Source organism: Lampetra fluviatilis, chromosome 5 (assembly GCF_964198595.1).
Source record: "Lampetra fluviatilis chromosome 5, kcLamFluv1.1, whole genome shotgun sequence".
Taxonomy (NCBI): domain Eukaryota; kingdom Metazoa; phylum Chordata; class Hyperoartia; order Petromyzontiformes; family Petromyzontidae; genus Lampetra; species Lampetra fluviatilis.
Genome location: NC_136279.1, coordinates 8,882,170 through 8,897,495, shown reverse-complemented (window position 1 = coordinate 8,897,495; position 15,326 = coordinate 8,882,170). Strand labels below are relative to the sequence as shown.

Below are 15,326 nucleotides of genomic sequence, written 5' to 3'. Positions count from 1 at the left end.
CGAGACTCAATTTCTCGACCATTCGTGCCCTCCGCTAAGGCACAGCCGAAGAGTTAATACCAACCTTCCTGGGCAGCATGCGCGTTAAATGCTCGAACAAAAACTCTTACGTCACCCGTACCCCGCTGATGCACACGGCACCCAACGTTACAGTACTGCGGTTTTTTTTATAGCCAGTCTCCATACTGAAGCGATGGATAGACCTGACGCTCATCTCAACTGGTGGTGTAAGTCAGGCTTGCCATAACGGGGGAAAATCTTTCCGCGTACAATTCACTGTGGACAGCACCAAGTGAAAGTCATTCTTAGGCCTGGTGTGATGAACCGTTTGTGATTAGCATGATCTAACCAAAGTACTATCCGGCCAGCCACATCTGTATAACAGAGCAGTAAAAATAACAACTTAAATGCTTACGCATTGCACAGAGACATGAGAGAAAATAAAATGAGGCCAGCATTGCATGTTTCTCTTTCCAAGCTTACGACTCACTAAAATGTCTCAGTTTGGCACTTGAAGATTTGCTCCTTGCCACTCAAGTTGAGTTATCCTGAATAAAGATTAGCAGACATAGGCGACTTGCATAGACCTGTGGCTCTCAAACACAATGGCTGAGAAGCCAATGCTTCTTAACTTTTTTGATCCATAATGGGTGAACAAAAATCTTCATCTTGATATAGGTCGATAATATGGCTTGATGAAGTGGCGTTATTTCATTACATGGTCCTCTTTAAGTGCAATATTTTCAGCACATCACCAACGTCACAAGGATGTAATCCCCGCAGGGAAGAACAATTTTTCTAGGGCCTCAAAGCACTACTTGACAGTACACATTGCTTCATAGTCACTCGAAAATAACTTTCCCCGGTGGCTAAATCTTTAGCTGTGAAGGCATGTGGAAGACACTGGGAACAAGGTCTGATGAGCATGGGTTTTCTCCGGATGTCTCTAGATCTGATTTTTCTAGACCGATATATTGCTGTTAAGGTAAACCTTCATAGAAAAATGTACTCAACTTAACATTCATCACTATCAGACCACGGATTTTTAATCCCCTTTCATATATTGTAACTATGCTTTAAATACCGAAGGAGCAGTGTTACCATGAATGTTGCGTGACATCACATTCTTAACCACCAATTTGTTTCCCCTTGTTTTGTGAGCACTTGATATACAACAATTATATTTTAACCGTTATCAGTACAGTCGATCATGTTTCTGGCAATAACTAGCCATTATTAGTAGTGCTTTGATGCCGTGTTTAAAACACTAAGCCTTGTAATTACAAAGCCCACCGAGTCAGACAAACAAAACAACAACGTCTAAGTGAAATGCAACAGATTGCAATAACGTCTCTACAATAGTAACGTTTGTGGTAGTGCAGGCTTGTGATCCAGCACTGGATGGATCATGCAGATTTGTCAAAGTCCAATACCTGTTGGGCTGCGAGGTGGCCAGGATAGGATACAACAGCAAGTGGGTTCATTAAGTCATCTGCGGGGACCTTTGAATGTTGTACGCAGGGTGGGTTTTCCCAGGTATCCCAGTTTCTTCCCACAGGCAAGACTTCTTAAAATAGAAATGGACAAACATCCCAATGCAGTAGGACTCTACAGGGAAAAAACGAAACAGTGAGGTTTTTTCTGCGTAAACAAATTACATTCTTCTTACTCCCATTTGTAAACGTCCTATGCTTTTCATTGCGGTGTCGGAGAAAATAAAATAATAAACAAGAAAGAGAAAGCGAGACGGCACAAAGCATGTGCTTGCCTTAAGTTAAGGAACAGCACAGCCACGTTGCAAGTTAAGTGGAGAGTCTGTGCAGTGCAGGTAGCACTGGCCGCAGGCTAGGACCTGGCAAAGCTCAAATCAGTGACTGACATTCTCCACAACCTCTCACCCTGCCGGGCCCTCGCGCGTGCTGCTGAATTTCGGGAGCCGTGCAGGCTGTAGTGGTGGTGGGGGTAGGTGAGGTGGTGGGTGGAAGGGGTGAGGAAAGCAACAGCAGAAGCAGTGGGAGGAGGAGCCAGAGGATTCCAAAAAACTCAACTGTGCTGAAAGACACAGCCCCTCGGCAGTTTCTCTCTGCCCAAAAGCAACAGCAAGCCGTCGGTCAGAGAGGCTATGCAGAGGGGGCTAGCAGTGGCGGCGGCAGCGGTGGGGAGCAATGGGTGCCCTCGACGGCTCCTCCTCCTTGCCCACACGAGGGCAGAACAGTCTCGACGTGGCACATTTTCCAGCGTGCCACGGCGCTTTCGCTTGCTCAGTCGTTGGGCCTGGTGCCCGGGTTTGCTGAAGCCCTTGCACCGGCCAAATTTCACCCCCAAATTAATTTTCCAAACTTTTTTCCCCAAGATCGACACATTCCTGAGCGTTCCAGCCAATGGGTGCGTCTCAGGCTCTCTGTTTTAACCGGCTTCTCAACATGTCATCGCATTAATGCAGGATTAGTCAGTGGCATTTGGCCATTTGAAAATACGCACGCCAGCCGACAAAGTGTCCCTCTCCGCGGGTCTGCCTTTAATGCCATTATACTTTGTCACAAAAAAACCTCTGAAAGAGCATCAATCATCTACGCCAACTAAGGACTGAAAATATTTAGTCTCGAGTGTAGAAGGCCACCATAAATTCAGCAGAAACATTTCATAATTGTTTTAAGAAACAAAAAAATCCTTTTTCAAGTGAGAGATTAAGGCGCACACAAAAACCCAACAAACCGCAGAAGGCCCACCTAAGATTGCGGGACGGCCCTGCCTCAATAGATGCACGCCGCCCCGCATCCACACACCCATCCCCCTTCGCCAGCTCCACACCGCCGCACACAGCACGGCCATGAAAAGGCCACACTGTCGGCGTTGGTTAGGCACCCATGCTGTGCGTGTCCCGCCTAATTAGGCCCCGCCGAGTGGGGATATTCCACTGTACGGCCACGGCAACTCCAGTTTACCACCGCTCGTCTATTGTTCGTCTTGGCAGCGGTAGATAGACTCTGTCTACTTGACAGACCTGTTCTCCACCTGAAGACGGCTGCTTGCGTTGTGGCCGAAACGTCGTGAGAATTATTTTATGTTTTATTTTTATTATTTTATTATTTTCCTTCTACGTGACTTTACCGAAAGAACCAAGAAGATGAATCCCTGCAGTCACGAAAGCTTTAAATCGAAATTTGTCTCTCGGTTGTTTTTTTGGTTACTCCCAATTATATTCCAATTGCGCTATCATCGCCGTGATGTCTTGATAGAAGACATTCGCACTTGGCACGCTCACAGCAAACAGTGGGACATCACCTTGTGTTTATAAAATGACCCTGTAAGACTTCATTAAGTCTATTATCGGTCGTATGGACACTTTTATAAGCCCTCCAAAGAGTATTCGTTTGTTGCCCATCCGACAAACAGAGTTTTAATTCACAGAACTGGAATAAGCCAAATTAAGTGACAAACCAAGTCAACTGTGATCGTTTATGTAGGCTCATTGGTGAATTGGCTAAAACCATCAATGCGCTACACTTGAAAAACCAGTTTAATCACGGGCATCAGCTAACTTGGGATTCAAACCCAAAACCTCAGCAGTGTCAACTCGGTGTCTCTTAGACGTGTTTTACCAAGCCCACACCGCACAGAATGTTCACTAAACTTTAGCAATTATTTGATGATTACAACTACTCATACATTTTTTGCAAACTCACAATTAATCAAATTACTCATGTAACTGTTACAGTACCAGTTCTGAGTAGAACACGCAATACTGACATGTTACAATACAAGCAACGCAACAGAATGTATTGCAATAGAATGTCAATATATTCCTAAATACATTGAGACACCATGAAGGCACTGTACAGAGAAACTTTAAACAAAAGTAATTTCGTAAATATTTCCCATGTTGTGCAATATCATATCCGTGATTTGACAATCAAATCACTAGGGGTGGAGTGTGGATACTTAATCCCAGGGTGTTACACAATGTCAGAATTACCAGGCAATACCAAGGTAGTGCTGTCTCATTTGTATTATTTCTCGTGTCTTAAGTGTCATATGTACAATATTGTTCACTCCACTAGATTATTCAACATTGGAATGTGGTTTGCATAAACAATATTAGTTTCTCACACGCACATTTTAACGCATGTAGAGCGAGAGAATTTGTTTTAATCGACAAAACGATGCATCATGGCATGTTTACTACCTAAACATCTCAAACTGTTTACCCTCGCGCCAGTGAGACATCGTTTTTTTTAAATAACAATTTAATGAACGTGGGTTGCGAGCGGCAGTGCAATGCTGTACGCGTCAGGCAAATGCAAATGGTGATGGGCCGACCTCACGTGCGTGCATGATGCTACCCCAGCACACGCAAGAAGCTTTGCGCATAAGAGTGGTCTCTGAATTGTGCACTTTAAAACGACATCAATATTGCCCGATACAATGGATGCAACCCCAGAGGCACACAACGGCCACACTGTTGTGTTTATACATTTGCAAGTAAGCCGTTCTCTTAGGGACGTGGCCTCAGATATTTTAGCCATCTATGGCATGCGTTGCCCTTTCAGAAAACGCCGCAGCAGCAGCAACAACAACAACAATGTGAAGGCGCACAAACACCGGGGAGCCTTATCAAAGGGGAGCTATCTTTGCAAGCAGACATTTATCAAAATTGAGACAAGCTCTCAGACGGAAGATAAATCATGCCGGTTGGTCTGCCTCTCACGTCCAGGCTCCGGGAATGTGGAGAGAGTGCCAATGGCTTACTCTGGTATGGACCCGCGAAACGCAACTACTCGGATAACCGCACGCACCATCACTCGCCAACACCATTACTTGTGTGCACCATCACACACACACGCCCCTGCACTGACACGCATCGCTCATCACACACATACTATCACTAGGGACACACCGTGACCCATACAACCCACCATGCACAAATAATATCACTCACACATACACCCCACCAAACACCCACCAGTTTGTGCGTGCATCGTTTCATTGCCGCACCACCCCCTTTATGAACACATAAGTTAATACAGGCTTCCCTTCAAACACACCGCCTTTCATACAGGGACCGGTTCACTCGCACTCCCTGATGAACACACTCATTCATACAGGGGTCCCTACACACACCCCACTTCATTAAAGCAAGCACCCTTTATGCAACAACCTATATGTGCATGCCCATTCATTCAGCACACTTCTTACACACACACACACCACACTATTAATTTGACTATTGATGAACCCCTTCACACAGCCCTCATGCAACAGCCTATACATGTATGTACCCATTCATTCATGCACCTCTCAATACACTATACTTTATTCAACGGTTAATACACGAACCCCCTTCAGACACCCCTCAGGTATCAGAATATACATGTATGCACCCACTCATTAGTCAACCATCTCACACACGCCCCTACTCTCTTCGACTATTTATTGAATAAACCCTTCACAAACCCCTCGAGGAGAGCATCCCTTCAATTACACACTTATTTATACATGCATTAATGCATTTATGTATATCAAATACGATTATGCCTGCTTTCTGTGGACTATGAAAAGGCTTTTGATGCAGTGGATATTAACGCATTCATTCAAACAAATCGATATGGTAATGAACCAACATGGGACATCGACGTTGAGAATATAATTAAAGAAATAAAGGTATAACCAAACGAAAACATTAGCCAGTATAAGATTTGCTTACAATTCATTACAACAACCAACGGAAATGAACTACAGGAGATTATTGAAGGACAAAGATGGCTTAAAAGCTGGGTCCAAAATAAATGAGCAAAACAAAAGTCAAGTACAATAAGTTAGCTCAACCAATGAAAATATTTGTGGGACAACTGAAAAATACACGAGTGTGTATGTATACCTCGGGCAAATACTGAAGGCAAAGTCGAGTTCATTTTATTGGGGCAAACGAGAGCAGGTTAGAGAGCTTCAGGGAAATTTTATTTGAAAATTAAAAGCAACTTACGGATTGCATTAAGTAAGTTTTCAAACAGTACATATGACCTACCATGAAATGAAATTAATTGGAAACATTGAGCAAAGTAGTGGGTTTCGGCAGGACAAGATGATGGCTGGTGATCGAAATTTATAGAGTAGCAAGCCAAAGGACAAAACACCCCCCCCCCCCAAGATATCCAACACCGTGATGCCCTCATCCAGCAGTGAATATATTATGGGCCAATGATTATGCATGCACCCCCATGATGCACGCATCTCCACCCACACATGCACCCCTGCAGACAAGCCCCCCTTTTCACATACCCCTTCATCCAACACCCCCCTCACTTCAGCCAGGGATGAGTGGTGGGGCCCAGATAACACATATGGCATTCAGGCAGTAAAAAGGGGCATTTGGGCCACACATCATGTATTGATTTGTACTTTGTTAAACCAACTTTATCTAAAACACAACATGCCCGGGAGCACCTGCTCCTTCTTACAACGCACACACTCGTGATCCCACAGCTATTTTAAGACGCTACCGCAATAAAAACCTAACAGCCCTTGCCTATTTACAGAACGCTTACCCATAATTAGTAACCAGGTGTGAGTTCACACAGGTGATGCTAATTCAGTGCTCACCAGGGACAATACAGAGAGACGCTTTACGACCCGCAATGCAGCGAATAAGTGAAACAGAGGGGTGGGATAGTTTACAGCCATTCTATCACTTGAAGTCATAAAAACTACACAAACAGCATGCTAACAAAAGCAGGCACTGAGCATAACAAAGGACTTGAGATGCACGTTAAATGACTGTCCTAATCAACCATGGCAATGACATTTAAGTGGTAACGAAAACGGACCGGACCATTAGGTGGAAAATTACGATGTCTGTTATTTATCCGAGAAGCCTCTCAGTCTAAAATCTCTTTTACAGGCAGGTCCTGCATTGTTACGTTAAGTTGACCGCTTTCTAAAGGCACGTTTCAACAATTAATGTTTAGATATCGAAAACACTTTAACACTATTAATCACATTAATATACCACCGTATCAGCCAAAACACTACGGACGTGCCCCACTTGGTCAGAGAGACATCGGCACACTTTCACCAAAAATCTGACGAAAATGTACATTTGTTATGTTGATAATCCAGCCAAGGATCTGCAGTAAACTAATGTACTGTACTTGTATGTGCAAAACCTCCTCCCCTAAGTAGACTTTTATTGACAAAAAAACCTTTACATTAGCAGACCATCGTGCAACTGGGTGCATTTGTAGGCGACAGACAACCAACTAAAACCAAAATCAAGACACCCAAGTATATTTAAAGGGAACATTAATCAGTTACAGGAGCGAACAACGCAACGGGTGGCAATAACAACGGCTCTGTTGAAAAACAGATGCACTGCTGTGCCATGTTGTGGCCTGCCCTCAAATGTGCAATGTGGATGCATTTCAATTGTAATTCCTTCATTGAAATGTATATATTTGCAGTGTTCTCGCCACACGCAACAACACGCATCAACCCCCACCCCCCGTGATGCCCCCTGGATGGGGCACTGGTAAAGTATCAGAGAAGTGGTGACACGCATGCAAAGACCCCCGTATAACCTTAACAGACTGTTGGGGCAAGTGCTGTTGGCGAGCACTTATTAAGGCCAGCACGGCACACGAGGGGGTGAGTGGCCAGAACCACGCCCAACCGCCTTTGTCTCCCCAGAGGCGATGTTCACACCACACCAAGTACTAATTTGAAGCTGAGTCGACCTAGGGGAGGCCCGGGACCAGTTCAGATAATCGTCACTGTGTTGGCCGTGAGCGGGAATCTAACTCTGGTAGGCCGGGTTAGTAGAGCAGCGCGCTAACCGCTACACCACCGCTCCCCACTGATACCCATGCACACACACACACACCACTTTCCAGCAACAGCACAAGATGGCCTGAGAATTGTTTACCGCAACCAATATTTCATGAAAATACAGCAAATATAATGAACCAACGTGAATGTAGTTAAAAATGCACAAAGCCATTTCAGCTCACCGTTACAAATACAAAATGAACACAGCAGGGATTAATCCGGATTGGTAAATGCTAGGGGTGGGCACGACACATTGATCGCTATCAATACGTACGCCCACAATGCGAGCGTGCATCGAATGGCATGTGTTAGAATCATTCTTTTTCAATCTTTCAAACATAACGCGGTTCTGAATCTTTTCACGCACGAGACATGTTCAATATACAAAAACATGTTTTTTCTTAAATTCAAATGAGCACTGGGTGGCGTATATCACTTAGTAACAAAATAAATGTTGACTATGGCTCCTGTCTGTATTTGTTTCTCCACATTATAAAAATTTAAGTATTTATTTACACATCCCATTGATGGCTTAAGTGCCATCCGGATGTTCTATTATAAGCAAGATCGTGAGCTGCAATAGGCATATAACAAGTTGGGCCCCTTTGTAAGAGGATGCATTGCCACAAATGAAGCCAATTATTTATTAATTTACAACCGTGGTTGACGTAGCACCCACCTCTGGTGGCTGCAGGGTTTACATGAACCAAATATGTACAATATATAATTATCGGTCATGATTAGTCCACTGCTGGATGAAGTTGTCGCCATATCTGACAGTTGTACAATACAACAACCCAGTAAGCGCCTGGAGATGAGTTAATCATTTCTCATTCCATCTCTGCAATGGATACCCATTTGGTGCACAGATTCGCACATCTTGTAAGCCAAAGCATGCACGACATAAACAACTCATACACCTACCGTTCTTACGCATACAATTCGATGCACGTAACGCATGGGCACATTAACCAATTGTAATCAATGAAGTTACAAGAATACTGAAAAATGTGCATCACAGGTGCTCAGAGCAGTGCAATTTTAAATACTGGCAGTGGCACGCCTTCACCCGTTCAGCCAAGAGGAGTTTTATCCTCAGCTTGAGGGCCCAGCAATGAGGAACTCGCTGTGGCCAAAAAATCCCTCTGGGTCAAAGCGAATTGTATTTTCTCCGTGATCTGCTGAAATTCCATAGCACTGTTGCCAGAGGTGGAAGCGCCACCGCTACTGGGTTTCCAATTCACGTATTTCTTCGAATAAGTGTAGTTGATTTGAATAAGAGTTACTTTGAGAATAGATATAACTGGATGAGTATTTATACTTCATAACAAAAATATATCTTGCTTTGTGTTGTATGTTGAACCTCTTTCACACCGTACATAGCCAACTGCGCTAATCGGAGGTGTGGAAGCGAATAAATGCATTCTGGACATAGTAAATAGGTCTTAAGTCAATATAAGCTACACGGGATGGATTCCATCCAATTACAGCTATAACCGGGAGGTTACTGTAAAAACACCGCACAAATCACGGCACACACCGCCAACTGTGCTTTGAAAAACAGTAACATTTCCTCAACTTATGAAAATAAAAACAGGCAATTTGGATTCAAATAAGCAGTTATTTATCCTACTTCTTAATGGATACCCAGCATGTAAAAGCACTATCAAGAGATCCAGTCACTCCCACTGCACTGGCAAACAGTGAGAGAGACTCTGGCGAGGAGCTCTCCACGACAAATAAATGCACATCACACAATAGTGATGCTCAGGGAACAATATTCACAGAACAGGCGACGGCCACTCTCGCACAGAGGTGAAATTCACGTGGCATCCTCCTGCTGTCCCAAGGCACCGAGTGTGCAGTACGTACATTTGCACAAACATTCTACGAACTGTTTGTGACTCCCTGAACACTGGATTTGACCAGTGAGTCTAATGTTATGAGGTTATAAGTGCTATAATGAAGAATGTTTTAGTTAAACTCATTTGCATGTAGATCCGACGGAGTGGTACTGCGGTCAAAGCACTCAATTCGCATTCAGAATGCAGAGTTTTTATTTTGGTTGTGAGCCAACTTAGTCCATCATCCTTCAGAGGTTGATAAAAAAAACAACCACCACTTTGGGGGAACAGTGCGGATGGCCATCTACCCAGAAATGCCTCGCCGAGTCTCAAGACATTTTCAGGCGGGTCCTGCATTGGTGAGTTTTTAAACTGAACGTAGACCATTAACAATTTGTTTCGCATGTGGGAGGAAGCAATACTCAGAGAAAAAAACCATTCATACGAGGGACTCGATACTGCCATATTCTGTCTAGCTTCCAAATCCACACCTTAAGCAATTGGAAAGCCCAGGGCCACCTATTCAAGAAACAACGAGGAAAAATTATGTTTTGCTTCTGGCATGACCACATGGGGATTATTGAAGTTGAGTTGGTCATAGGCTAATCCTAACGTAAGGCCGATCTCAGCCATGGAAATGTGGAATTTTCATAAATCGCTCAGGGCCATGATTGCAAATGAGCACTGCCCCATCTTGCAATTGAGCATGGAGATACTGACTTTCGTGATGTCTGAAGATTCCAATGCTTGCATAGTTTTGCTTTTTCAAAAATAAATTTTGACAACTTAATCATGCCACTGGTTATCCCAGGCGTTTTCACAGCTCCCTTGCCAAAACATTGCGGTGAGAAAAAAAAGTGTTTAAAATACCTCCCCGTCGGTATCACTGTACAACGACCTTTCTTGTCTACATTATGCGACGCATTATACTGTGAGAACCGATTTGAACGCTTACAGCGAAACCGCATGTTTCTACAAAGCAGCGTCAATATTAGTCCGCTGGTGAACGCGCGCCAAGTTCGTACCACCAAAGAACGGGCGCAATCAGATGTTTTGCATAAGCTGTCCAAAATTCAGAGGGCATGAGTTGGATTCGTATTCATTCATGAAGGCACTGTAAACCACGAGAAACAAGGAGCAGCCAACAGCCGAAGAAGGTGAACGTTGCACTGGGGAGCAGAGAAGGCAGTTTAGTGGACAGAGCACACGAGCCAAACAAATTCTGGACCTGCCTCTAACCAACCAGCCACAATCACTTTTACTTCTCATCAACCAGCCACTATTTGCGACCCTTGCACTGGCCTTAAAGAACCAACCAAACAACCATTTGTACAACCCCTAATCATATTCAACCACCCGTATAGATAATTGTCCTAGACCTCACACTGGCCCTAACTCTAACAAACTAGCCAAGACAATCATTAGTCCAAGTCCTAACCCGAATCACCTAGCCGCCCAGCTATTTGTAATAGCCCTTACAATGACCATAACTAACAAGCCGTTAGTATAAGTCCAAACCCAAACAAACTAATCTTAATTTTAGAACTTTCGTGACTGCAGGAATTATTATTTGGTTCTTTCGGTTAAGTCACGTCTAAAGATAAAATAATAAATTAAATAATAGAATACGTTTCGATTGCAACACAAGCAATCATCATCAGGTATAATGAAATAGCGACATAAAATCTAACCAGAAAACTATAGACAGACATATTAGCAGACATATCACCAAGATACATAGAGAGAGCAACACAGGTAACAGAGAGAGGTGATCGTCTCTGTGGGGTGGCCTTAAATAGACAGAGGAGGGCGGACGCAGAGAGAGGGAGGGGGGTTAGAGAAAAAATTAGCATATCGTTTTGTTGTCCACTCATTGATATGCTAATTTTTTCTCTAACCCCCCTCCCTCTCTCTGCGTCCGCCCTCCTCTGTCTATTTAAGGCCACCCCACAGAGACGATCACCTCTCTCTGTTACCTGTGTTGCTCTCTCTATGTATCTTGGTGATATCTGTCTGCTAATATGTCTGTCTATAGTTTTCTGGTTAGATTTTATGTCGCTATTTCATTATACCTGATGATGATTGCTTGTGTTGCAATCGAAACGTCGTATTCTATTATTTAATTTAATATTTTATCTTTAGACGTGACTTAACCGAAAGAACCAAATAATAACCAAACAAACTAGACAACAATCTCCTAAAACGAACCCTCACCGTGGCCAAAAAACTCAAGTTCGGCGTTTGTCAGGGCCCATTTTTCTCTTTTTGTGCACTCCTTCAGTCTTGGGTTGTTCACGGGCCAAGCGGCCACACCAAGTCGGCGTCGGGGCTGGGGACCAGCTGCGGGGCCACACGCTAAACCAAAGCTTCACCCTAAACCCACCCGTGACAAAAGACAAAACAAAAACGAGCCGAGACTGCCGCTTCATCCTCCTCGTTGAATTAATGAAGGCGGTGGTGAACAATAAAGAGAAACCGTGGCCTCGTCTCTTCTTCGTAGCCCCCGGCTCAATTCTTACTGCCTCTCACTTTCCCAGTTTCTCCTCCTCTGTGCGCATACTAATCCACGAGTCCATCTTGCGTGAAGTAAACCGGTTTAGTAAGAGTCGAACTCTGTAAACTGTTCATGCAAAACCAGTTTACAACGGTTTAATCCTGAAGTTAAGGAGACTGTTAGCCAAATTTAAAGTATAGTTAAAATTGTGCCGAAACAGTTTCATTGAATAGAAGTATATGCTTATTCATTTCATCAACTTAGAAATGCATGTTACTGCTACAGTTCGTAGTTCTGAAATGGTGTACATGCACATTAGGCAGACGAGATGCAATGGTATGTACTGTATGGACGCGATCGTAACTGAGGGACGAATGTAAATAAATAATTTTCTAAAAGAGCTATGGAGCCGAAATTTGGAATAACGTTGAGCCAAAATTTTGGACTTTACACTTATCACTTGAACAATCTGAAAAACAAATTTCAAATTACTCCTCACAAAAAACACAACAATCGATCAACTCTCACGTTGATTGATTTCACTCATAGGGCAGGGGGTCAAGCCCAAAGTTCTAAAATACTTACGCTTGGCGCTAAACGTACAAATACACGACCCTCATCAACAATGAACCAAGTAATCCACCTCCCGTGGAGTGTGACGCTAAAGCCGATCGAGAGAAGGCAATCTCGGTTGCAGTGGGCATTGCGATCATATAATGATTATTAAAGTGATGACGGCGAAGGTGAGCGAGGACGCTGATGAGGATGTTCATGATGCTGATCAAGATGATGACTGTTATGATGTTGGGGACTACGTGATGCTCCATAGTACAATCGTGACATAGGCCTCACGGCTGTATTGGGCGCTGCCTGGCCAAGCCAACAAGGAGCAGAGGAGCATTCTCACCACATTGAGACGGCGATGATGATGATGGTGGTGACAATGTTGGCCGTTGAAATGATCATCATTGTGTTAGTGATGGTTATGCGAGTTATATTTATTGCGATTACGATGGTTACGATGTTGGTGACGGCATTGATGGGAATGACGATGGTGATGACAATGATGTGGACATGATGCTGATGACCATAATGTACAACCATGATAAGAAGTGACGGCGACTTCATGGTGCTGATGGCTATTTTAGTGACGGCGATAAAGCTGTGATTATGATGATGGTGCTGCTGCGGATCTTTGTGATGATAATGCCGATGACAGTCCCGTTGGCAACTGTGGTCATTGTGAAGATGATGTTTCCCACCATCACCACCACCACCACCACCACACATCGCTTCTGAACAAATCCCATCATCATCCCCCATGCTGCTCACACAGGACTAGAGAGACAAATCCCAACCAACAGACCTGCGAGGACAAAGACGACTACCTCCTCCTCCCGCTCCATGCCCGACTCACAACAACAACAACACGACGACACCAACAAAGATGACGATGATCATAAGAAAGAAGAGGTGAAGGTATCCTCATCCTCCCGCCATCACCCGCACCACCACCACCCCCCACCCCACCACCACCACCGGGGTGCACGGAGCCGCCGCCGACGCCGCCGTGAAAACAACCCTCGCGGCCAGCAGCGGCGCACGGCGAGCGGAGAGACGAGAGCGACGAGGAGGTGGTTGGGGAACGAACGGTCGGGTGTAGGAGAGGGGACGACGTGGTGCGGCCAGGAGGAGCAGAGAGAAGAGCGGCACACTCACAGGCGTCAGGGCTGCCGGAGCGACGCGGGGGCGGACATCGCGAGCGCCGCGCTTCTTCTCTCGGGGCGCCCGCGCGAACAATGGCGCGGTCTCCACGTCGGGGTCACGGGTCACGCCACGCCCCCCCTTCGCCCCACTCCTCCCCCGTCGCCCCGCCCCTCCCCGCTCACCAGCTCTAGTCCCCGCCCTTTCCTGCTCTAGCCCCGCCCCTTCCTGCTCTAGCCCCGCCCTCGCCGCCAGCAGACCACGCCCCCTCTCCACGTGGGACCCCTACCTATTTATTTCAAATGAACATACCGTACCTAAATCTTGACTCAAAAGCTTTCGTGACTGCAGGGATTAATATTCCTTGGGTCTTTCGGTAAAGACACGTATATAGAAGAAAAATAATTATTATTTTGTTATTATTAAGACCCAAGGAATACGTACCGTACCTATTTGTTCTGCAATTGTTTATTAGGAGTTTTTATTCTGGCACAGGGTAAAACCCATACTTGTCAACCCATACGGTTCACCCGTATTCTTGTACAGGGAAATTTAGTTTACAGGTCCATACGGCGTACAGTCGTTTCAATACAGGCAAACAAATGTATATTTGGTTGTTTCTCCATCGTGATGGGACTTTGTTGGATGAACGTTGAGATTTATAAGAGCACGGGGTGACGAATAAGGTCCGAATTGGTCTGTAATAAGGTAGGCACTGATAAGGGGTTGACAGGTATGGAAACCCGTTGGGCGATAAATGCTCATTTTGGATAGGGAATTGGTTACCCCACAGAAGCCTGGCTACAGCAAAAAAAAACTATCAATAAGCAAATACTGTAGACATTGTCAGGTCCGAATTACAAGGTCGTGCATCAACATGGTACAACATAAATATACAAGATTCATAGAACACATCACATACAATGAGGATAACCTAAAGGCTGCTAAGCAGGTCCAAAATCGAATTAAAGTAGGACAAGGATGGTAAGAATCTTGATTTGAAGCTTTCGTGACTGCAGGAATCCATACTCTTTGGTTCTTTCGGTAAAGTCACGTAGTTAGAAATAAAATACAACCAATCACGACGTTTCGATCGCAACACAAGCGGTCGTCATCAGCCTTTGCCTGATAACGAGTAAGGATGGTAAGGTTTTAATCACAAACATGTTCGCTGGGTGATTCCAGAGATCTGGGGCCGTTACACGGATGGAATTTAAACCTAGTTTGCTACTCACTTTGGTGATGCTGCTGCGTTGGCAGTGGTGCACCAGCAATATAAAGGGGCAAACTCAACAAAGTTGTCAACGACAGTGGCCTTAAAGGAGAAACTATATCATAGGCGACGATTCGGGCAATGTAAAAGCTATGATGAATGGCCCTTACCCTCTGAAGGCAGTGTTATTGACGGACGTGTCGAGTTCTTTATTTCAAAACAATAATTGGCGTCGTGGATAATTTAAACA

General features: G+C 44.6%; 1 protein-coding gene across 2 annotated transcripts in view; it reads right to left on the bottom strand.

Moving 5' to 3' along the window:
- Positions 1-13,999, bottom strand: part of LOC144932512 (fibroblast growth factor receptor substrate 2-like) — a 34,724-nt gene extending 20,725 nt beyond the window's left edge. For both annotated transcript variants that reach the window (XM_078856668.1, XM_078856669.1), the window contains exon 1: positions 13,879-13,999. The gene's annotated coding sequence lies outside the window, so the exon portion shown is untranslated. The remainder of the gene's footprint in view (positions 1-13,878) is intronic.
- Positions 14,000-15,326: the final 1,327 nt, after the last annotated feature.